The sequence below is a fragment of the Cryptomeria japonica genome, chromosome 4 (assembly GCF_030272615.1).
Source record: "Cryptomeria japonica chromosome 4, Sugi_1.0, whole genome shotgun sequence".
Classification (NCBI taxonomy): Eukaryota; Viridiplantae; Streptophyta; class Pinopsida; order Cupressales; family Cupressaceae; genus Cryptomeria; species Cryptomeria japonica.
The window spans coordinates 777,499,610-777,519,235 of record NC_081408.1 but is presented as its reverse complement, the minus strand read 5'-3'; positions in this window follow the sequence as shown (position 1 = coordinate 777,519,235).

Below are 19,626 nucleotides of genomic sequence, written 5' to 3'. Positions count from 1 at the left end.
GGATCAGTAAAAATCTGAAGATTTTGGTTAGGAGGAGCTACAGATGTGTTGCCTTTATCATTCACTCCAGAAACAGAAATAGTATTATTATCAATCAAATCCTGAATTTTACCCTTTAAAGAAAAACATTTTTCAGTATCATGACCAGGCTGACGATGAAAATGACAAAAAGCTTTATGATCAAAATAAGGTGAAGTAATCTTTGCAGGATCAATTTGTCTTATAGGAGGAAGAGTAAGCACATTTTGTTCCAATAACTTATTCATAATACCATGCAATGATTCATTCAAAGGAGTATACTTTCTTTCTTTCTTGAAAAATTTAGAAACAGGAGGCACACTTGATGCTGCATTCACATTGTTGTTGATGATGTTTTCATTGAATTTGATGGAATCTCTGTTCGGTTTAATCTTCCCAAATGGTTGTTGACTGCTATCACCCTTATCACTCGGAGCCATAGGATGTGATTGTTCCATTTGACTCACGGTCAGTTGATAATTGTGAAGAGTGGCACACAACTGTTGGAAAGAAGTAAACTCAGAAAACAGAAGTTTGTCTCGAATATCTTTTTGCAAATTAGAAATAAAGATTCTTTGAATATCATTATCAGGCACTGGAAAAGAAATTTGAGCATACAAATGCTTATATCTACCAATGAAATCAGTCACTTTTTCTTTAACACCTTGTTTACAATGCATTAAATCAATCAAAGTAACTTTAGGACTTATATTGTTTTGAAATTGTTGAATGAAAGCATTTGCAAGTTGTTCGAAAGAAGTAATAGAATAAGAAGGCAACAAGCAATACCATTGTAAGGCTTTGTCTCTTAATGTTCTAGTAAACAGTTTCGCAAGCAACCTTGGGTCATAAGCAAAATCAGTACAAATTGTTTGAAAAGTCTTAACATGTGTTAGAGGATCACCTTTACCATTATAAAGCTCCAAATGCGGGATTTCAACATGTTTAGGAGGGATAGCTCGAACAATGTCAAGAGAAAGTGGGCTCGCAACATCAAATGTGGGCACACTAAACTTAGATTGATTCATAGAGGCAATTTGTTGCTGTAAAGAAGAGACAGTTTGTGCAAGATTGTTAATGGTCGCTTCAGTCGAAGAGTTCATATTAGGTGTGTTAGACTGAGATGGAGGTGTTATGTTATTGAAAGAAGGTAGAGAGTAAGGTGGTGGGACCCTATGATAGTCAACCATAGGGGATGATTGGATAGGAGGAACACTACAAGGAGGAATGGAATGGTTAAATGAATTGCCCCCTTGCGTCATGTTCATTTGTGAAGATGTAATAGGAACACTCATTGAAGGAATGTATGAAGAAGTCGGATTAAATGAAGGAAGAGGATTAATTGAAGAAGAGGGATTTCCCCCATGACTAGTAATCACAGGAGGAACGTCTTGTATAGAAGTAGCCATGATGTTTGATGTAAAGGTAGGTATACTAGCAATAGGAGTGGTCAGAGGAATGGAATGATTGACTTGTGTAGGAGGTTGTGTATAACCTAAAGTTTCAGCACAACTCTTCATAGGCATCACATTCGAATTCACAATGTGTGAAATACCACGCAAAATATCAATTCCATTTTTATCACTTTGAAGCATGCGTTTTAGACCCTCAATTAAAGGAAGAGCTTGACTATCGGGATACTCATGAGACATCCATTGGTGAAAATCGTCAAATTGGTTATCCAATTTCGAAAGTTGTTCAACAGAAACCTCATGGTGAGCTTCTTCATCATTAGGAGGATTAGAGGAATTACCCATGTCCTCGTTAAAAAGACTACTCAAATTAGGTTCCATCTCCTTGGTAGTTAAACCTCGGAAAGACTTAATTCTACGGCTTCGTCTAACGGGAATAGTGTAAGTAGGGCTTGTTGTTGTAAAACTCATGCACTAGAGAGAGAGAAAAGATTTTGATTTTAGAGGTAGCAATTTTCAGTAAAACCAGCCAATCTTCCAGATTTAAGCTGTTAAATGCAGTCACGACAGTCTCCCGAAATTTCGGAAAAAATGTTCGGGACCATGGCGCTCAGAGTGCAACACGGTCCTTGCAACTTTTTTTGAAATTTGCAGGGATGAAAGGTATGATGATTTTAGAGCTAATCTGAAAAAATTGAGGGATTTTACGATCTGTAGATAGGCCAAATTAAAGTTGCAATCTCAAAATTGAACCCTATCAAAATTGTCGAAAAATGCAAAATTTGAATTTTGAAAAAGAGAGGGAAACTGAAATTTTGAATTTTATGATTTTAGAGGGAATGTCAAAAGCAATGCAAGTTTTGAAATTTAAAAATTGACTCAATTTCACGCAAAATTCAATTTTGAAAGCGGAAATCAAAGTTGTTGTAATTAAGCACTTAATTTCAAAAGTAACAAATTGCAAGAATTTGAATAAAGCACTGAAATTTCGAATGAATGCAAACACAATTTTCAGATTTAAGATAGTAAGAACACAATTTTGACACAAAATTTCAATTTCGATAATTTTTGAATGATTAGGAGCCCTAGACCAAGCAATCACAAGACCAACTTTGACTATAATTTTGAAAGTGTTATAATTGATAAAATCGACCAAAATTCTGGATTTTAGCAGGAAAATACAGTAAGATCTCACTCCAGAAATTTCAGAAAAAATGTCAGGGACGATGGCGCTCGGCGCCACGGTCCTCGCAACTTTTTTCCAAATTTTCAGGGATGAAAGATATTGTGATTTTATTTGCGGAATCCAAAGTTATAACTGATTTGGAGATGTTTTGATCAGTGAAATTGTCGAACAAAGGTTGAATCAAGAGGGTTTCAAAAATTAGGGTTTTGACACTTAACCACTTAATTTTCAAAATTAAAGCATAGATATGAATTGATAATTTGTAATAGAAGGGCAGATCTGAAACAAGCATTAACAATTAAACATTTCGCAAGTTCAATGTTCAAAAAGAAAATTTAGGGTTTTCATGCAATCACCTCTAAAATTTTGCAAAAGATCAAACATGGAAATGTAATCAAGGAATCAATTTTCAGATCTAAGCATGAAAAATCAGAAAGGATGTTCATGTCGGGTTCACCAAAATGTAAAGCAAAAAATCGCGATCGAACCCTAGTTGGTCTCCCCTCTTCCAACTCCGAGGAGAGAGAAGGGAGGTTCGCTAGGGTTGGATGGTTTTCACTTAGGGGAGAGACTTTACATTCAAAAGAGGGGTTAAAACTCATAAGATCCAATCCCACACAATGTAAGATTGGATGCTAAATGAATTTCAAGGGTTAGGAAAGCAAGGCTACCCTCTTTTGTAAAGAATGTTGTTAAGGAAATTAAGCTAGAAATGCATAGAAAGTCATAAAGATTCGCTTATAAACTGAGTTCGGGTTATAGGATGAAGTTGCGGACCTGGAATTAGTAGTAGAATGTCGATACGGCGCTGTCCTGCAAATTTGAGCAAAAGTTGTTGGGACGATGGTGCCCCGCGCCACGGTCCTCCGAAAAATCCGCGAAACGAAGTGGGATCTGTTCGTCTCTGCACAAGGATTCCAGATCTTCAATTTCAGCCACGTACCTGCAACCTACACACAGAAAAGTGAAGACGATTGGGGGGTTAGGGATTAGGGGTTTGCCTTTAGGTCAAACCCCGGTTTTGGAATTAACCAAGAAATGAGCAAGTGCTGTAAATGTAAATGACTATAATGTAAAACAAGTACTAATACCTTGTTCTAAGGATGTTTGTATCCTTATGTGCGAAGGTTTAGATGTTGTTGTTTGTTGTATGTTGTAGTAGCATGTAGTAAGTGATCTCCTCTTCAATGGTTGAATCCTTGACTTGAATGCAACACTTAGCCTTGAATGGAGACTTGAAATGATCAATTGCTTGAATGCTTGAATGCTTGAATGCTTGAGTATAGTTTCCACGTCATATCCTCTTCTCTTCATCTCATGCCAAATGAGAGAGAAAAATGTAGTTTATATACTTGTCAATTAGGGCTGATAGATTGATTTTCCCGACCTTAGGCCGACCAGGAAATATAATTTCCAAATTGCAAACAAAAAGACCCGCAATCTCCTTAGGAGACTGGGCCCAAAATAGGACCCAGGGACCAGGGCGTTGGGCGCCATGGTCCTGGGGACCAGGGCACTGGGCGCTCTGGTCCCACCTCTCGGGACAGCAGGGTGCAAGGAGGTTCAAGCCAGGGTGCTTGAAAAATGCAGTTTTTGGTGTCGAAAACAGGTTTTGGGGTCTCCATTCAGGTTGCGTGTTGCGTCGCCATCGTGAAGACCGAAATGTAGTCGAAATTGCAAGTGTCACAATTTTAGGACGCTACAAGAATATTATTGGATGGATTTATTCGGATAGGAAGTTGGTTCTTCTCGCCCCTATTTTCAGGCTATTCCTATTTATCTCTTCTCCATTCTTCCAATTAATCATTATTAACAAAATCAATGCTACGATGACAAAGTATCTTTGGAAAGGATTTGGGGTAGTTTTTCGTTCCCTAGATAAGGCTGTTTCGTTCCCTAGATAAGGCCAAAGGAAAATGTTATTTAATGGTTGAATTGCCCCTTGAGGATTTTGAATTGGGATCATCTTTAGAAACATGAGATTAATGGTCTAGGAATATACCCTCTTTGTTTGAGAAAGTAAAATAGCAATGGCCATCTTCACTTTTTATATGACTATTGTAATAAAATCATGAATAACTTCATTGATTCTCTTAGAATTAACTAGATTTATTCTTTACCTTTAAGAGAATCATGGGAATCTCCTGTATGCCTAAATTTTCTTAAGAACTTTGGGAGATGGCTTCAAGTTTCATTGTATAGAAGATCTAACTTGAAAGGAATAATAGATGTTTTATTGCAATGATTTTTTTTTAGATATTATATGGAAAGAAATAATGCACACCTATTCAATTATTTGTATATGAGTAAATTAAAAAATAATAATATAGAAGCTAGTTTGGGGTATGCACATGATCATAAGGGGTCAAAAAGTGACAGTATCTTTACTAAAGTCCCGATTGATAGGTTGATTGAAAAATATCTATAACTTTCAAACGATATCACATTTTTTGAATCTAAAAAATGTGTCACATTCTATGCTTCGTATACTATAGGATTAAAAAAAAAAGAATTTCATAAAGTTTTGACCAAGTTATGGTCGTTAGACATACAAGTTTTTTATATTTTTAAAAAGATGTAGTAAAAATATCATAATTAATTATTTATTTATAAAATAATACAAAATAATGTGTGTCACATCTAGACATGAGTCCTCTACTTATATCTACAATATTATAAAAAAAATTATAATTTGATTGTGGTTAGGGTGGTCAGACAAACACTTGCTTATCTTTTTCCTTGAATTTTAGTACTACAACATTGAAATTTAAAATTTTCATCAAAGAGATTTTTTTTTTAGAGAACAAATAGTAGCTCTAGAAACTAAATTCAATTTTCTACAGATTCTATTCTTACATATTTTTGAAATAATATTGGTAACTTATTCAAATTTTTACGTCTAGTTGCCTAATTATGTTTTTTTTAATTTTCATTGTCACTTAAGGGCCTCTTTGGCCCACCATGATCCTACACATACCCTTTGGTTGATCTTACTATTCTTAAAATATGGCTTGAAATATTTTTGGTTTTTTATAAATAAAAATCTAAATGTGATAAAAATCAATAAAGAACAAAGTAGTCTCTACCATTTGAAGAATGGATAAAAACCAATTTTGATGGATGATAAAAAAAATAGCCTAGGGTAAGATAAAAATCATTAAGGCAAGGTAGTTGGTTTGGGAACCCAGTTTTCCCATTGTAGTATGAATAATTCTACTAAAATAGAAGGTATGTTTCTTGGCCTAAAATTGAGATTAATATATATCTCTCAAAAAATCAATGTTCAAGGTGATTCTAAATTGGTTATTAAAAATTCAAAATGTTAAAAATTTAAACAATATAAGCATTTTAGTCTTCTCCTAGAAACAATTTATCTTCTCAACAAGTTCTTAAGTATTAGAATCAACCAAAAGAAATCAACTAACAAACTAGATTTCTAACTTGAGAATCCAAAGAAATTATTATAATACTTAAATTATGAGCATGAATTAAATTACTTTGATAAGTAGGAGGTATTTTCCATAGCAAGTCAAACAATGATATTGCTATCAAGGTTCAACTATATATTATTTGAGTCAAACTCATTGACCCATGTTTCATGAATAGTGGTTCACAAGAACCCATCTCTTATGAGAATGAAGGTCCACTTATCCCTCATTGCATCTAGGTGGAGTAGTACTGGGATGGGTGACCTCTCAGAAAGTCCCAATGCTTCACCCCTGTGAGCATCACCTAGATGCATTGAGGGCTAACTGGACCATTCATTCTCATGAGAGATGGGTTCTTGTGAACAACGACTCATGAAACATGGGTAAATGAGTTTGACTTAAATACTACATAGTTGAACCCTGGTAGCAATATCATTAAATTACTTTTCTAATTTTGATCACTACTTTTAAAAATCAACATATGCTTTTAATTGTATATTTCTTGGTTTGGAATAATTTGGATGACTAGGGGATAATTTTCTTCTTATCTTTCTTGTGTGGTTTGAAGGTTCCATTGATAGATTTTTTTTTCCAATTATGAAGCATTGAGTTATATTGTTGATTAATTCTTCTTTACCAACTTTCCATTAGTAATTTTATGGAACTTCATTTTGATGATTTTTCAGTTTTTAGTTGAGCATGTGATTATTGGTTGTATCAAAATTAATATTCTACATACCATTTGACATATTTGCATCTTAACTTCTATGAGTTTCAATGTTTTTTTTTATTTGATAAAGTTTTTTTTTTTTTTGTTTGTCTTGCAAGGGGTCTTTGGTCTTTGGTCGTTACAAATTTAAAAACAACTATTTTGGAGCTATAACTTTTCATTTTGATTTTCTAAATTCTTTATACCACTCTTCACTAACGATCAAAATTAAAAATTGTCTATCCAGTGAACAAACTACACCATTGAACATATTTATTTTGTATTTATTAATCAATTAAAAATAAAAAACAACTACCAATCAAAAAATAAAAAATAAAAAACAACTATATTCTAATTTTTAATTAATTAATAAATATAAAATAAATATAATCAATAGTACAATTTGATTCCTATATAAATGTTATCCCAAAATTATGAGATCCTCTCTTTTATATTTTTGTGTTCATTTATTTATTCATTTGATATTATAAATTTTGAGTGAGAGGTTAACAATTTTGATATAACTATTAAAGAGAAATAAAAACCTAACCTTGAGTCTTATACCTTCCTCACTTCTTTGCTTTCTTGTTTCTTCATATACTTTGTATATGAAGAAACAAGAGTCTTATACCTTCCTCACTTCTTTGCTTTCTTGTTTCTTCATATATTTTTGTGTTCATTTATTTATTCATTTGATATTATAAATTTTGAGTGAGAGGTTAACAATTTTGATATAACTATTAAAGAGAAATAAAAACCTAACCTTGAGTCTTATACCTTCCTCACTTCTTTGCTTTCTTGTTTCTTCATATACTTTGTATTGAGCATAAGGGCTCTTTATTTTTTGAAAGAACTTCATTAAATTGATCCATTTAAATATAAAAAATATAATATAAATATTACTAGCAATCACACCTTGGTGTGCAATGGGAACACCGAAGATTTGTTGAAAGTCAATCAAGGAAACTTATGGTTTTTTTTTTGCCATATTTTTATGCAATAGATGAGGTTTGGAAAACCATTCAACAAATAATGTTGTTTATATAAAAAGGGTCTCAATTGAGAAGGGATAGCTTGAGATCAACTATGTATCCATTACCAATAGACTTGTGTTAGGTTTGAGAGAGAGAGAGAGATGAAAATGTTAATAGAATTCTAGAACTAAACATATTAAGTACAATTAATCGGGGGAAGTAATGACTCCCAGTGAAGCAAATTTTTTTTAAAGTTTTTTAATATTGGCATGTACATTTTATCTTTGCTTCAGTTCTCTTACTTTGTTGTGTTTTAGTCTAAGTTGTAGAAATGAAAAGCATCAAATTCTATATTTTTTTATGGTCAAAACATTATAAAAGATTGTACTCCTATGTGCTTAAATTCAATGCTAAGAATAGTCTAAAAAATATTTTGCATAAAAGTCTTTTGATTCTTTCATATAATAGGTTCTCCATTCTCATAAAAAAATATGCTCTATTTTATAACATTCAATTCACCAATGCATATTAGCTACACCTTATGTATGATCTAATGTCTTACATGGAATGCACGTACTTAAGAAGGCGACCGATAAACCACCTTGTCTCTGTTGACATATGCACACTCTGATGAGACATTGTAGGTGATTGAAGGTTTTGTCATTGATGGCAACCTTACAATCCTATGGCACCAGTAGGGCATTACACTGGCACTAGCAAGATCAGACTTTAAACCGGCACTTAGACCACCGACACTGACAGAGAAAGGAAGCATACCAACACAGAGGCCAGTAGGATTTTTGTTATATTATATTTTGTTTATTATTGTAAAATCTTTGTAAGCCAACTTGGCATCATTGTAAAATGACTCTTGTACAAGAGAGATCATTGTAGAACATTTGTAAGTAAGAGAGGAATATTTTAGGTGAATTAAGGCAAACCTATTATGCGAATTATAGGTTAAGGCTTTATGTAAGAAGTAGAGCAGAGACCGATACTAGATCTAGCATTATAGATGCTATTCTAAAGCAGTACAAGATACTAGATTTATATAATCCTTTTTTGTAAGTCGGTGAGACTTCCCATTTTGTATTTAAGCAGTGAGCTCTAGGTAGTGAGCTCTAGGCAGTTGGCCTTCCTGCATGTGTAGGCCCCTCTTGTAGCAGTAATATTCTCTTATTGGCCAGTAAGTGAATATTATGGGTCACAAATCACACCGAGGTTTTTTCCACACTGGGTTTCCTCATTAAATCCTTGTGTTATGGTGTGCTTTTCATGTGGATGCTTTTAATTCTGTTTATTGCATTATTTCTTGCATATCGGTACACTATTATAATATGTTCTACATGTTTTAAGTTAAGAAATTCAATTCACCCTTTAGATACTAATTCACCCCCCCCTCTTAGTATCTGTGGGAATCCTAACAATTGGTATCAGAGCTTGGTCCTCTATTTTCAGAAGCCTAACAGCTTGAGGAAGATCTTGACACCGGTAGAGATGGAAAATCTGATGAAGCAACTTGAAGGAGCTCTCTCAAACTATGATGCAGAGAAACTGAAAAATATCAAACTTGAAGATGATCTAAAGGCTACTCAGGATATCATTCAGGCACTTCAAGAGAATCTTACTATTTCTAGAAACAAAAGGAGAGAACTTTGTGAAAAGATGCAAAATGAGAATGATGAAAAGGAATCACTTAATGATATGATAAACAAGCTGAAACAAGAGAACATGACAATAAAGAATGAGATGCAGGATATGACTATGAGATTTTGTAAGGAAATTGAAGATAGGAAGAAGAATGAAGAAGAATTGACCAGAAGACTAAGTGATGCAGCAAATGAGAACACAAGACTTAGCTATGAAAATGATTTGTTGAAGACAGACCTGATGCACACTTAGAATGACTCAAATGAACTAATGAGACAGAAAGAAGTCTTAGAAAGAGAACTTGATACTGCAAATCAACATAAAGAAAAATTCAAGAAAGGCTCAGAGGAACTTGGTAACTTGCTGAAGAATAAAAAACCTAAAGGTGACACCTCTGGAATTAGCTTTGAAGTTGGTGAAAGCTCTGGTACTACAAACACTTAGGATCATAACAAATTGGTAAGGCAACCTAATGCTTATAAATTCAATGGAAAATGCTTTAACTATAATAAGTATGGTCATAGAGGAAATGAATATAGATCTTGAAATGATCAGAATATCAACACACCCACCGGTCAATGTTCAAAATGCAACAAAGTTGGTCACAACTCTAAAAATTGCAGAATGAATGTGAGATGTTATGTTTGTGGAAGATTTGGACATTTATCTAATCAATGCAGAACACAAACCGGCATAGGTTATGGAAAGGCTATTCAGAAAAATAATGTGACTTGTTATGCATGTAACAAGATTGGGCATATTGCAAAATTCTATAGAAGTAAAGGATCACTGATAGACAACAAAGTTCCTAGTTTTAAAGGAAAAGAAAAAGTTGAAGAGGTTAAGCAAGAATTCTCAAAACAATGGATTAGAAAGTTTGACCTAAATATTGTTGGGAATACTCCTCCACCGATAGGATAGAGTAGTGCTTCATTGACAAGATAGAGTAACACTCCACCAGTAGGAAGCTCTTCATCAAATTGAAGAAAATTTTCTTGAGGCTTTGGCAATCAATGAGACATATGTTATAATTCCCTCGGTTAATGGTGAGAAGTTGGAAATTACTTCTATACCGGTAGACAATGTTAAGTGAATACTTAATTGACATACATTAAATGCGGTAGTTGGCAGTTTGACATTATAAATTAATGTTTTTGGCTCCATTTCACTTCATCGAGCATTCAAACATTCAAAGAGCGTGAAATCTCCAGAGCTAAGGCATTTCGAGCAAGAGGCAAAGCACTTCAGAAATTAATCCATCCAAAGGCAGAAAAAGGTATTTATCATGGTATCCTCCTCTACACCTAAATTCATAGAAAACCCTATAGTAGTCGAGGTTATAAAATGCCCTAGGCCCATATTTCAACTAGTTCCTGAGGTAGCTAAGAAAGATGACAATGTAGGTACTTTTTCCCAAATTCCAAAAGGAGTTGTTTTTGCAGAAGATCCCAGAATATACATCTATTACAACATAGAGGAATTAGGAGATGAAGAAATTAAAAACATGTATAAGACTGTTATATGTGACAATTTCAGAAATATAAAACTTGAACATAAAGTTGTTGAAACCCTAGGATTCACTGAAATCCTTTGCATTCCTGAATTTCCCAAGGAAGTGATTAGGATAGTTTTAAGCAGGTTACATGGTTCATTCTTTTGGCTTGATTCGGTTCACAAAATTACAAAGGAAGCTGTGAAAGCAGTAACAAGGTTACCTTCCACCAGTAATAGACCAGACAAGACAAAGAAGGTCTTAAATGACTTGGTAATGAACTTAACTGGTGCAACATTAGCCAAAAGGTCTCTGAGGGTTAATGATGTGACTGATATAAATGTGAGATTTGTTAGCATGATTTTAGGGTACAAAGCAACTCATGCAAATAGACTTAACTCAGTTTCTAGTTTATGCATTAAGAGTGCTTATGACATGGTTAAAGACAATGTAAAATTGATGTATGTGAATGGTTAAAAGATGAGTTGATTGATAACTTAGGCAAAATCAAGAAGGATAAGAAAGGAACCTTTAGATTTGGAAATCTACTTGTATGCTTGATGCTACACATAACTAAATAGGTTCCCAGTATTGGCATAAGAACCTTGGATTTGGTATACCGGTAGGAAAACAGTTAATAGACCTATTCAACAATATGGGTGAAAACAAAGAAAAGAATATTCATGACTATTTTCAAGCACTAAAGGTTAGGATGAACAAAAGGATCAGACTATCACAGGAAATTGTTAACAAATACAAGGATGATATATGTTTTGTAATAAAAAAGGATAGCTGGATGGAAGCAACCATCCCCAGAACAATTTGGGTAACAGAGATGGGTTATGAAATCGATGATCATATCATTGAGACTTATGCTAAAGCACTTCTGGAAGCACCAAATGAACCTAAGGAAGAAGTATTTGGTAGTGCTGAGACCATAGAAAGTCAAATTCAATCTAAGAAGAGAGTGAAAAAGGTTGAAGTAGTTGTGAGAAGAGGTTCTAGACAAGCTAAGGCTATTAAAGAAGATATACTAAAACAAATTGGTATCACTAAAGATGAGTTACAGGCACAACAACCAGAAACTCACCTTTCACTGGTAGCTACTTCTTCAGAGAATGACATGCCTGCAACTTTCAAAAGAGTTGTAAGGAAAAGGGATCTTTCACCAGCATCCACACCCTCGCTTAGAAAGACTAGACAAAAACAACAGGCAGTGAGGTTTCCGGTTAGAAAGACAACACTAAAGAAAAAGTTAACACCAAAGAAGAAAAAGACTAAACAAAACATGGCCCCTCTTGACAAATTGCTAAATGAAATCACAGAGGAAGGGAAACTCAAGAACATAGGAAAGGTCCATGATACACTGTCAACAGATGAAAAAGAACAAGTTGAAAACAGTGTCATTTTACACCTAGATATCTATAAGAAGTTTCTGATGGAAGTTGTAGATGAACTACCAGATGAATTGTTCAAAAGACTGGAAGCAAGAAGACAAGCTATTGTAGAGCTTGATAATAAAATCAAAATTGAAAAGTTACTTGTTGTTTACCAGTAAACTCATCTAAGGATATAGATGACTGAATTGCACAAGCCAATCGGTCAGTATTCTCTACTGCACACCAGCATATTGCATTAATGGTTGAAAGAGTGAATGAAGTAACAGATGAAACAAAAAATGCATGGGACATATTTCTTGTTGAGAAAGAAAAATAGGAAGAGTACAGGAACCCCAAACCATTAAAGGTATACCAAAAGGAGAAGGACAAAGGAAAAGGAAAGGTTGGTGGACCTCCGAGCATCAAAGTAAAAGACAACTTACTCCCATCGCCTCCAATTACATCACCGGTAACAACTACTGAAGATTAACTAGTAGATGAGAGTATGGACATAAAGGATACAAATCCTAACCCTGAGGTACTATACATCGTTGATGTTGATAAAAAAAAAGTCAACATTATGATAGACAAATATACAATCGACAAGACAGACATGGCTAGTAAGCCACTAGCAACTGACAGCATTGATAATACTGAAAGAAAATTTGAAGTTGATAGCATAGAGCAATAGGTAGAGACTCAGAATCAGAATGAAACAAAGCAACAAATAGAGAGACAAGCAAAGCAATAGGCTTTGGAACAGCAACAGGTTCATGTGGAAATAGTGCCACCGGCAACAGGAGAAGATCAAAAACCATTGCTTAAGGAAATGGAAACACAAACTGATCTACTAGAGGTCACTACAAGCTTGGTTACTTCCTCCACCGACAGAATTCAAAATGTTGGTTCCTCCTCAATGGGATACAAATCAACAAATGTAACTGAAGTACTTTTGGACTCCATTAAAAGGATAACAGATTGTAGTTCACAGGCTTATAAAGCTATAGATGACACAATCCCAATTTTGAAGATGATAGCTCCTAACTATAACATGGACAATAAGGATTCTTTAAAACAACTTGACACTTTGTGTAAATACATCACTGAGAACACAGTGACTGTTGAGCAAATAAAGGAAGAGGCATTGAAGGACAAGTTAGAAATTGAAAAGCAAAAATTCTTTGAAGATCAGATAAAGAAGTGTACTAGGGAATTTGACACACTTCTACTAGAACTATGTAACTTATTGAAGGAATTCAAAACTCTGTACAAAGATACTTGCAAGACAAACTTTTTGACAGTAGACATAGATAAGAAAATGAGCAAGGTATAGGATGAAATCAATAAACTTATTGATAATTTTGTTAACTCACCTGATACATTATCAGTTTTTGAACAAAGGATAACAAGTTTTGAGGAAGAGTTACTTAAGTTAGAAAGAGAAAGGGAGAGAGAGAATAGTAAATAAGGCAAAGAATTTGAGACTAAAACTGAGTCCAAGATTGGACTATCTAGCATCATTATGGAAGGAAATATCTAAGGCACTGGTACAGGGACAAAGAACACCAGCAGAGCATATGCAGCAACTCACCGGTACAGTTCAAAGAATAGAGACAACAATAAAGGATAGCAAGAAGTTTATGGAAAGTATAAACTTAATTTTGGCAGATTTTTTTCAAATTGTAACGACCCAGTTACAAGGTTGAGACTACAACTCTACTGACATCTTGACAACCTTTGTCATTGATGCCAAAGGGGGAGTAATAGTATGAGAAAATAATTGACAAAAGACTTATCTACTCAGGGGGAGTTCTTATATTTTTGGTAACATATTTTTGGAAACATTTTTGGATTACAAGTTTTGGATACACTTTTTAATTTTCTCATGAGTGTTGCCATCAATGCCAAAGGGGGAGATTGTTGGCATATGCACACTCCAATGAGACATTGTAGATGGTTGAAGGTTTTGTCATTGATGGAAACCTTACAATCCTATGGCACCGACAAGGCATTACACTGGCACTAGCAAGATCAGACTCAACATTTGCACTCAGACCACTAGCACCGGTAGAGAAAGGAAGCATACCGGCACAGAGGCCGACATGATTTTTGTTATATTATATTTTGTTTATTATTGTAAAATCTTTGTAAGCCGACTTGGCATCATTGTAAAATGACTCTTATATAAGAGAGATCATTGTAGAACATTTGTAAGTAAGAGAGTGGAATATTTTAGGCGAATTAAGGCAGACCTATTATGCGAATTATAGGTTAAGGGTTTATGTAAGAAGTAGAGTAGAAACCGGTATTGGATCTAGCATTATACATGCTATTCTGAAGTAGTTCAAGATACTGGATTTATATAATCCATTTTTGTAAGTCAGTGAGACTTCCCATTTTGTATTTGAGTAGTGAGCTCTAGGTAGTTGGCCTTCCTGCATGTGCAGGCCCCTCTTGTAGCAGTAATATTCTCTTATTGGCTAGTAAGTGAATATTGTGGGTCACAAATCCAACTGAGGTTTTTCCCACATTGGGTTTCCTCGTTAAATCCTTTTGTTATGGTGTGTTTTTCATGTGAATGCTTTTAATTTTGTTTATTGCATTATTTCTTACATACTAGTACACTGTTATAATATGTTCTACATGTTTTAAGTTAAGAAATTCAATTCACCGGTTAGATACTGATTCACCCCCCCTCCCCTCTCTTAGTATCTGTGGGAATCCTAACAGTCTCCAAATCTATTCATTGGCTATTATGAGAAGAAGTCAAAGCAATTTGATCTCTTCTTTCATGTCTCAAATGCTCTCTCACATTTTTAAAATAACCATGACACTTAAAACAAACCCTCATTACTATTTCCCAATATAAGAATCGACAATATGTTCCCAATCAATTAATATAGAGAATATAATTTTAGGGTTTTAACTTAATAATAATTGTAAATTATATTAGATTATATCTAATAATATTTATTATAAAATATAATATATAATCATTAATAAGTGCAAGCTATACCTGTTGTTTTGTCTTCTGGATAGTTATGATGTTCCAAATGCAGTGGGATTTAATGTTATGCATGCAAGGGTCAAAAAGTGATCATTTTGATTTAACGTTCAATACATAATCTATTACCCCATTAACTATTCGCTTTGGCAACCACAAAATTTGCAAAACTAGTCCAATGTGCACAAATGCCCTAGTAATCGTACGCTATTGGTACCAATAAAATTGCACAATTAGTCTAGTTATTAACTTTTTGCCCAACTACTTGGTATACTAGTCACGGGTGGCTATTGGCCCATACATATTTTTTAGTGGGCTTCTAAGTAGCAAAATTTCTTTTCCCTATATAAAATCTTATCATATAATTCTTAATAATAATCTTAATATCCTAACATCTACATAGTTTTTCTTTTGTTTGAATGAACCAAAGAAAGAAAAACCAAGTATGAAGATGAAAACATTATTTTCATATGTTGTATTTTATATAATTTAAATTTATTTTTAAAATGATTATGTAATTATATATTATACTTTATAATTGAAATATCATCACAAATATAGATATATTATAATATGATTATATTTAAAATTATCAATTTAAACATATTAAAAATAAATTATAAAATATAATTAATTAAATAATCTAATTTTAGACAAATATATATTCTATTGACAAGATTTTTTTGGCAGAGCTCTGCAACCAAGGATGAATACGAATAGTCCTTGGTGGTAGGTCGGCTCTCCACCCGAGAGATCCCAAACCTAGTGGGAAGCCCCCATATTTCCTCTTGCTTGTGCCTCCATTAATGGAGAAGAACTCCGATGGTGCTGGGATTAATACCCATCAAAACACCAATGGTGGGAAAAAAATGTTTCATCAAGTTGTCCAAGGGCTTTGCACAACCTTCCTAGATGAGGCGAGATTTGAACTAGAGGCCACTCATGATGCAGCAGCAACCCAAGCCCGCGAAGAAGGTGAGGTTGCCTCGCCCTCAAGGGTCGTCATCAAACTTAATTCTTCTATGACTGATTGCATTTCTAAAGAAATTTCTAGGCTTAGGGATTTTGTGATTTTTTTATCAGCCCTTGATGTAGATAGAATACCATCTAGACAATATTTGAATAAATGGTTTCAAGATACTTGGTGTATAAAATTTGGAATTCATTTTTCGTTCTCTAGAATGTTGCAAAAAGGGTTATTTCTTATTTTTTTTAATGATAAAGAAACACAGAGGAAGGTTGTCTATAAATAATTCTGGAATATAGGTAACGCCTGCTTTAGGGCTGTTCCCTAGACCCGTCTTACATGTAACGGAGAAATAATGGCACTCTCCAACCCTAAATGGGTAGTTATTAAAAATGTCCCCCCATTTTTATGGAACTATATCACAAAAATCATTGAACCTCTAGGCAAAGTAATTAAAATTGATTCCTCTACTGCATTACTACCCCATATGGATGCAAGGGTACTCATTGTTTTCAACCCTGGTTCAAATTTCCCCTTTGGAATAGATATATGTATTGAAAAATAATTATTCTAATGTCCCTTAGAGTATTTGGGGGGGATTAATGGATGTCATAAATGTAGAAGAAGTGGGCACTTCCTTAAAAATTGCCCTCTGATGGGAAGGAAAAATGGTACCTCTTCCAAGAAATCCTCTGTTTGAAACCACCTGCTTCTAACCTCAGAAGACCCCTCGAATTCTAAGCAGAATGATCCTACTCCTCACCCAGTGCACTCTGCCCCTTCACCTCTTGATCCATCAATCAATACTCATCCTATCTCTACTGAATTACTAGCCCCATCCGAACCTACTCCCCCACCTTGTCAACCACAAGCTTTCCCTATTCCTATCAGTGCTCCTCCCTCGCTTGCCGAATCCTTACTCAAGTATCAGTTGGCCTTGAAAGAAGCTAATGTGGCTACCAGTGAATCTAAGCCACTGGAACTAGATGCAATTAAAATCTCCACTAAAGGTGGACCAGAACTCAAAATGCTTAGCAAATTGTCTTGGAAAAGTTGAAAATGGCTGCAAAACACAGAAAATAACTTGAATTAACATTAAGTAACCAAAAAAAGGAGATTGAATCATGTACCATACCCTTCCTCCAAGAGTTGATCAAAGGGGAGGATGGTGGTGCTCATGTTACCACTAGTGCTACCGATGTTCTTAGACATTCTCTTCTAGGGCTTGAATGTAGGGATAAAAATGACCCTACCGAGGATATGAGCATTCCTCAAATTGCAATTACTCCCTTGGAGACTAAGGATGGAGGTGATTCAACACCACACCCCACCAAACCTCTTGAGAAGGCATCTGATAACACTGATGGGGAGATGGGGCCTACCATTCCCCCTTCCGACCAATCTTTAGAGAATGGTCATGGTACTGGACTTGGGTTGAAGTCTGATGAATTGTGACTAGCAGTAATGAGGGGGATAATTCATTTTCCCCTGATCCTAGAACCTTTGATTTTGGAAGTAATAATGGGGGAGAAAACCTAGCTGTTAATAAACAATAAAAAAAGAAGAAAAAGGTTTCCTAAGGCCAATAAAGAGACTACAACTAGGAAAGAATCATTGGGGCCTGAGCAGCTCTCTGAACTTAGGAAGAAGAGAGGTAGACCACTCTCAATAGTGGCCTTTGATGCCAGTCATCTTTCTAAACCTAAGGAATGGCCTAAGTTCTTTGAGGGATTTAAATCCCTAGTGGACACTCCTGAATTAACCTCCTAATGCTGAAAACCATCTCATGGAACATCAGGGGACTAGAGGCCCCTAACAAGAAATATGTGGTCAAAAGATTTCTAAATATGCACAAGGACATTGATTGCCTTATGCTGTAAGAACTAAAATTAGTGGGGTTTACCCTAGAAATTGGTCTAAAATCCATCTGGAGGGAGGCCACTCCCTTCTACACCAATCACCCTAAAGGAAAGGGTGGAGCTGCAATATTATTAAAACTAAATGGGCAAATAAAGTTGTTAAATGGGGACAATCCCCTTGTGAAAGGGTAGTATGGGTATCATATAGAATGATAATTCTACATTTGGTCTCTGCTCAATCTATGCATCTAATGACTACCGAGAAAGAGGGGCGATGTGGGAATGGCTTGCAAAATTGGAAGACATCCCCTGGCTCTTGGGAGGGGACTTCAACATGGTAATTAATGCACAAGATAAATAGGGAGAGAACAAGGTGGAATGGAAAGGTGCTAAGAGAATACACTGGGAAAGGATGGTTAACAAGATGAGATCGACTGACCTAATAGCAGGAAAGAAGGGAGAGCATAAGTCAATATGGTACACCTAGTGTAACCACCAACAATATAATAAGAGAGTCTACTGCAGACTAGATAGATTTTACTTCAACAAAGACTTCTTCAAAATTGTTAAAAATGAGGAGGGTGTTCAATATGCTGTCATACCATATACACTATCAGATCATCACCCTATTATGATTGGGCTAAAGATAACTAATATTAGAGTGGCCCCACCAAGCCCTAGTTCAAACTTTAGAATGAACATTAGTCTTCTAAAGGATGATGACCTAAAATGTGCATTGTGCCTGGTCAGAATGTTTAATAAATATGGAAACAACCATTTGTTCAACATTGATAGATGGAACCAAAATGTTATAACCTGGACCTCACTTTGTCAGGTTGTGGGTAAAAAGAAGGCTAAAGATGCCAGAGCCTTCGAGATGCAATTGCATAGTGCCCTACAAGTGGTTGAGCTTGATCTTCAAGGGGATCCTAAGAATTTAGCACTCACCAAGAAACTAATTAAGGTTAAGAATGATCTTAGAAGATTGCAAAATCAGAAAATCAAAGGATGGAGAACTAGGGCTAAGTTAAACTAGCTAGATAGTGGGAACTGAAGATCTAAATTCTTCTTCTAGATTCTTAAAATGAAACAAGAAAGAGAGAAAATAGACACCATATGGGAACAAAATAAGAACCTCTCTAAGCCAACTGAAATTCTAGAGTGCTTTGCTCAGTTCTACAAGCAATTGTTCTTTGCAGAACCAGTTAGGGAGGAGTAGGATAATGCTAGAAAGATAGTCATGTCTTTCATCCCCAAACTTCTTGATGAGGAAGATAGTAAGATGCTTGAAATGACTATATCTAAAGAAGATATCAGGAAAGCTATATCGACCCTCAATAATGACAAATCCCCTAGCCCTGATGGATTTATGATAGAATTCTACAAAGAAAATATTGAATGGGTTGTGGATGATCTTCACTCTCTATATACTGAGGCTATCCACATTGGATCCCTGGGAGAAAACATTAACCAAGGTCTGATCAAGCTCATCCCTAAAGAGGGTGACAAAACCCTAATTAAAAACTGGAGACCTATTACACTGTTGAA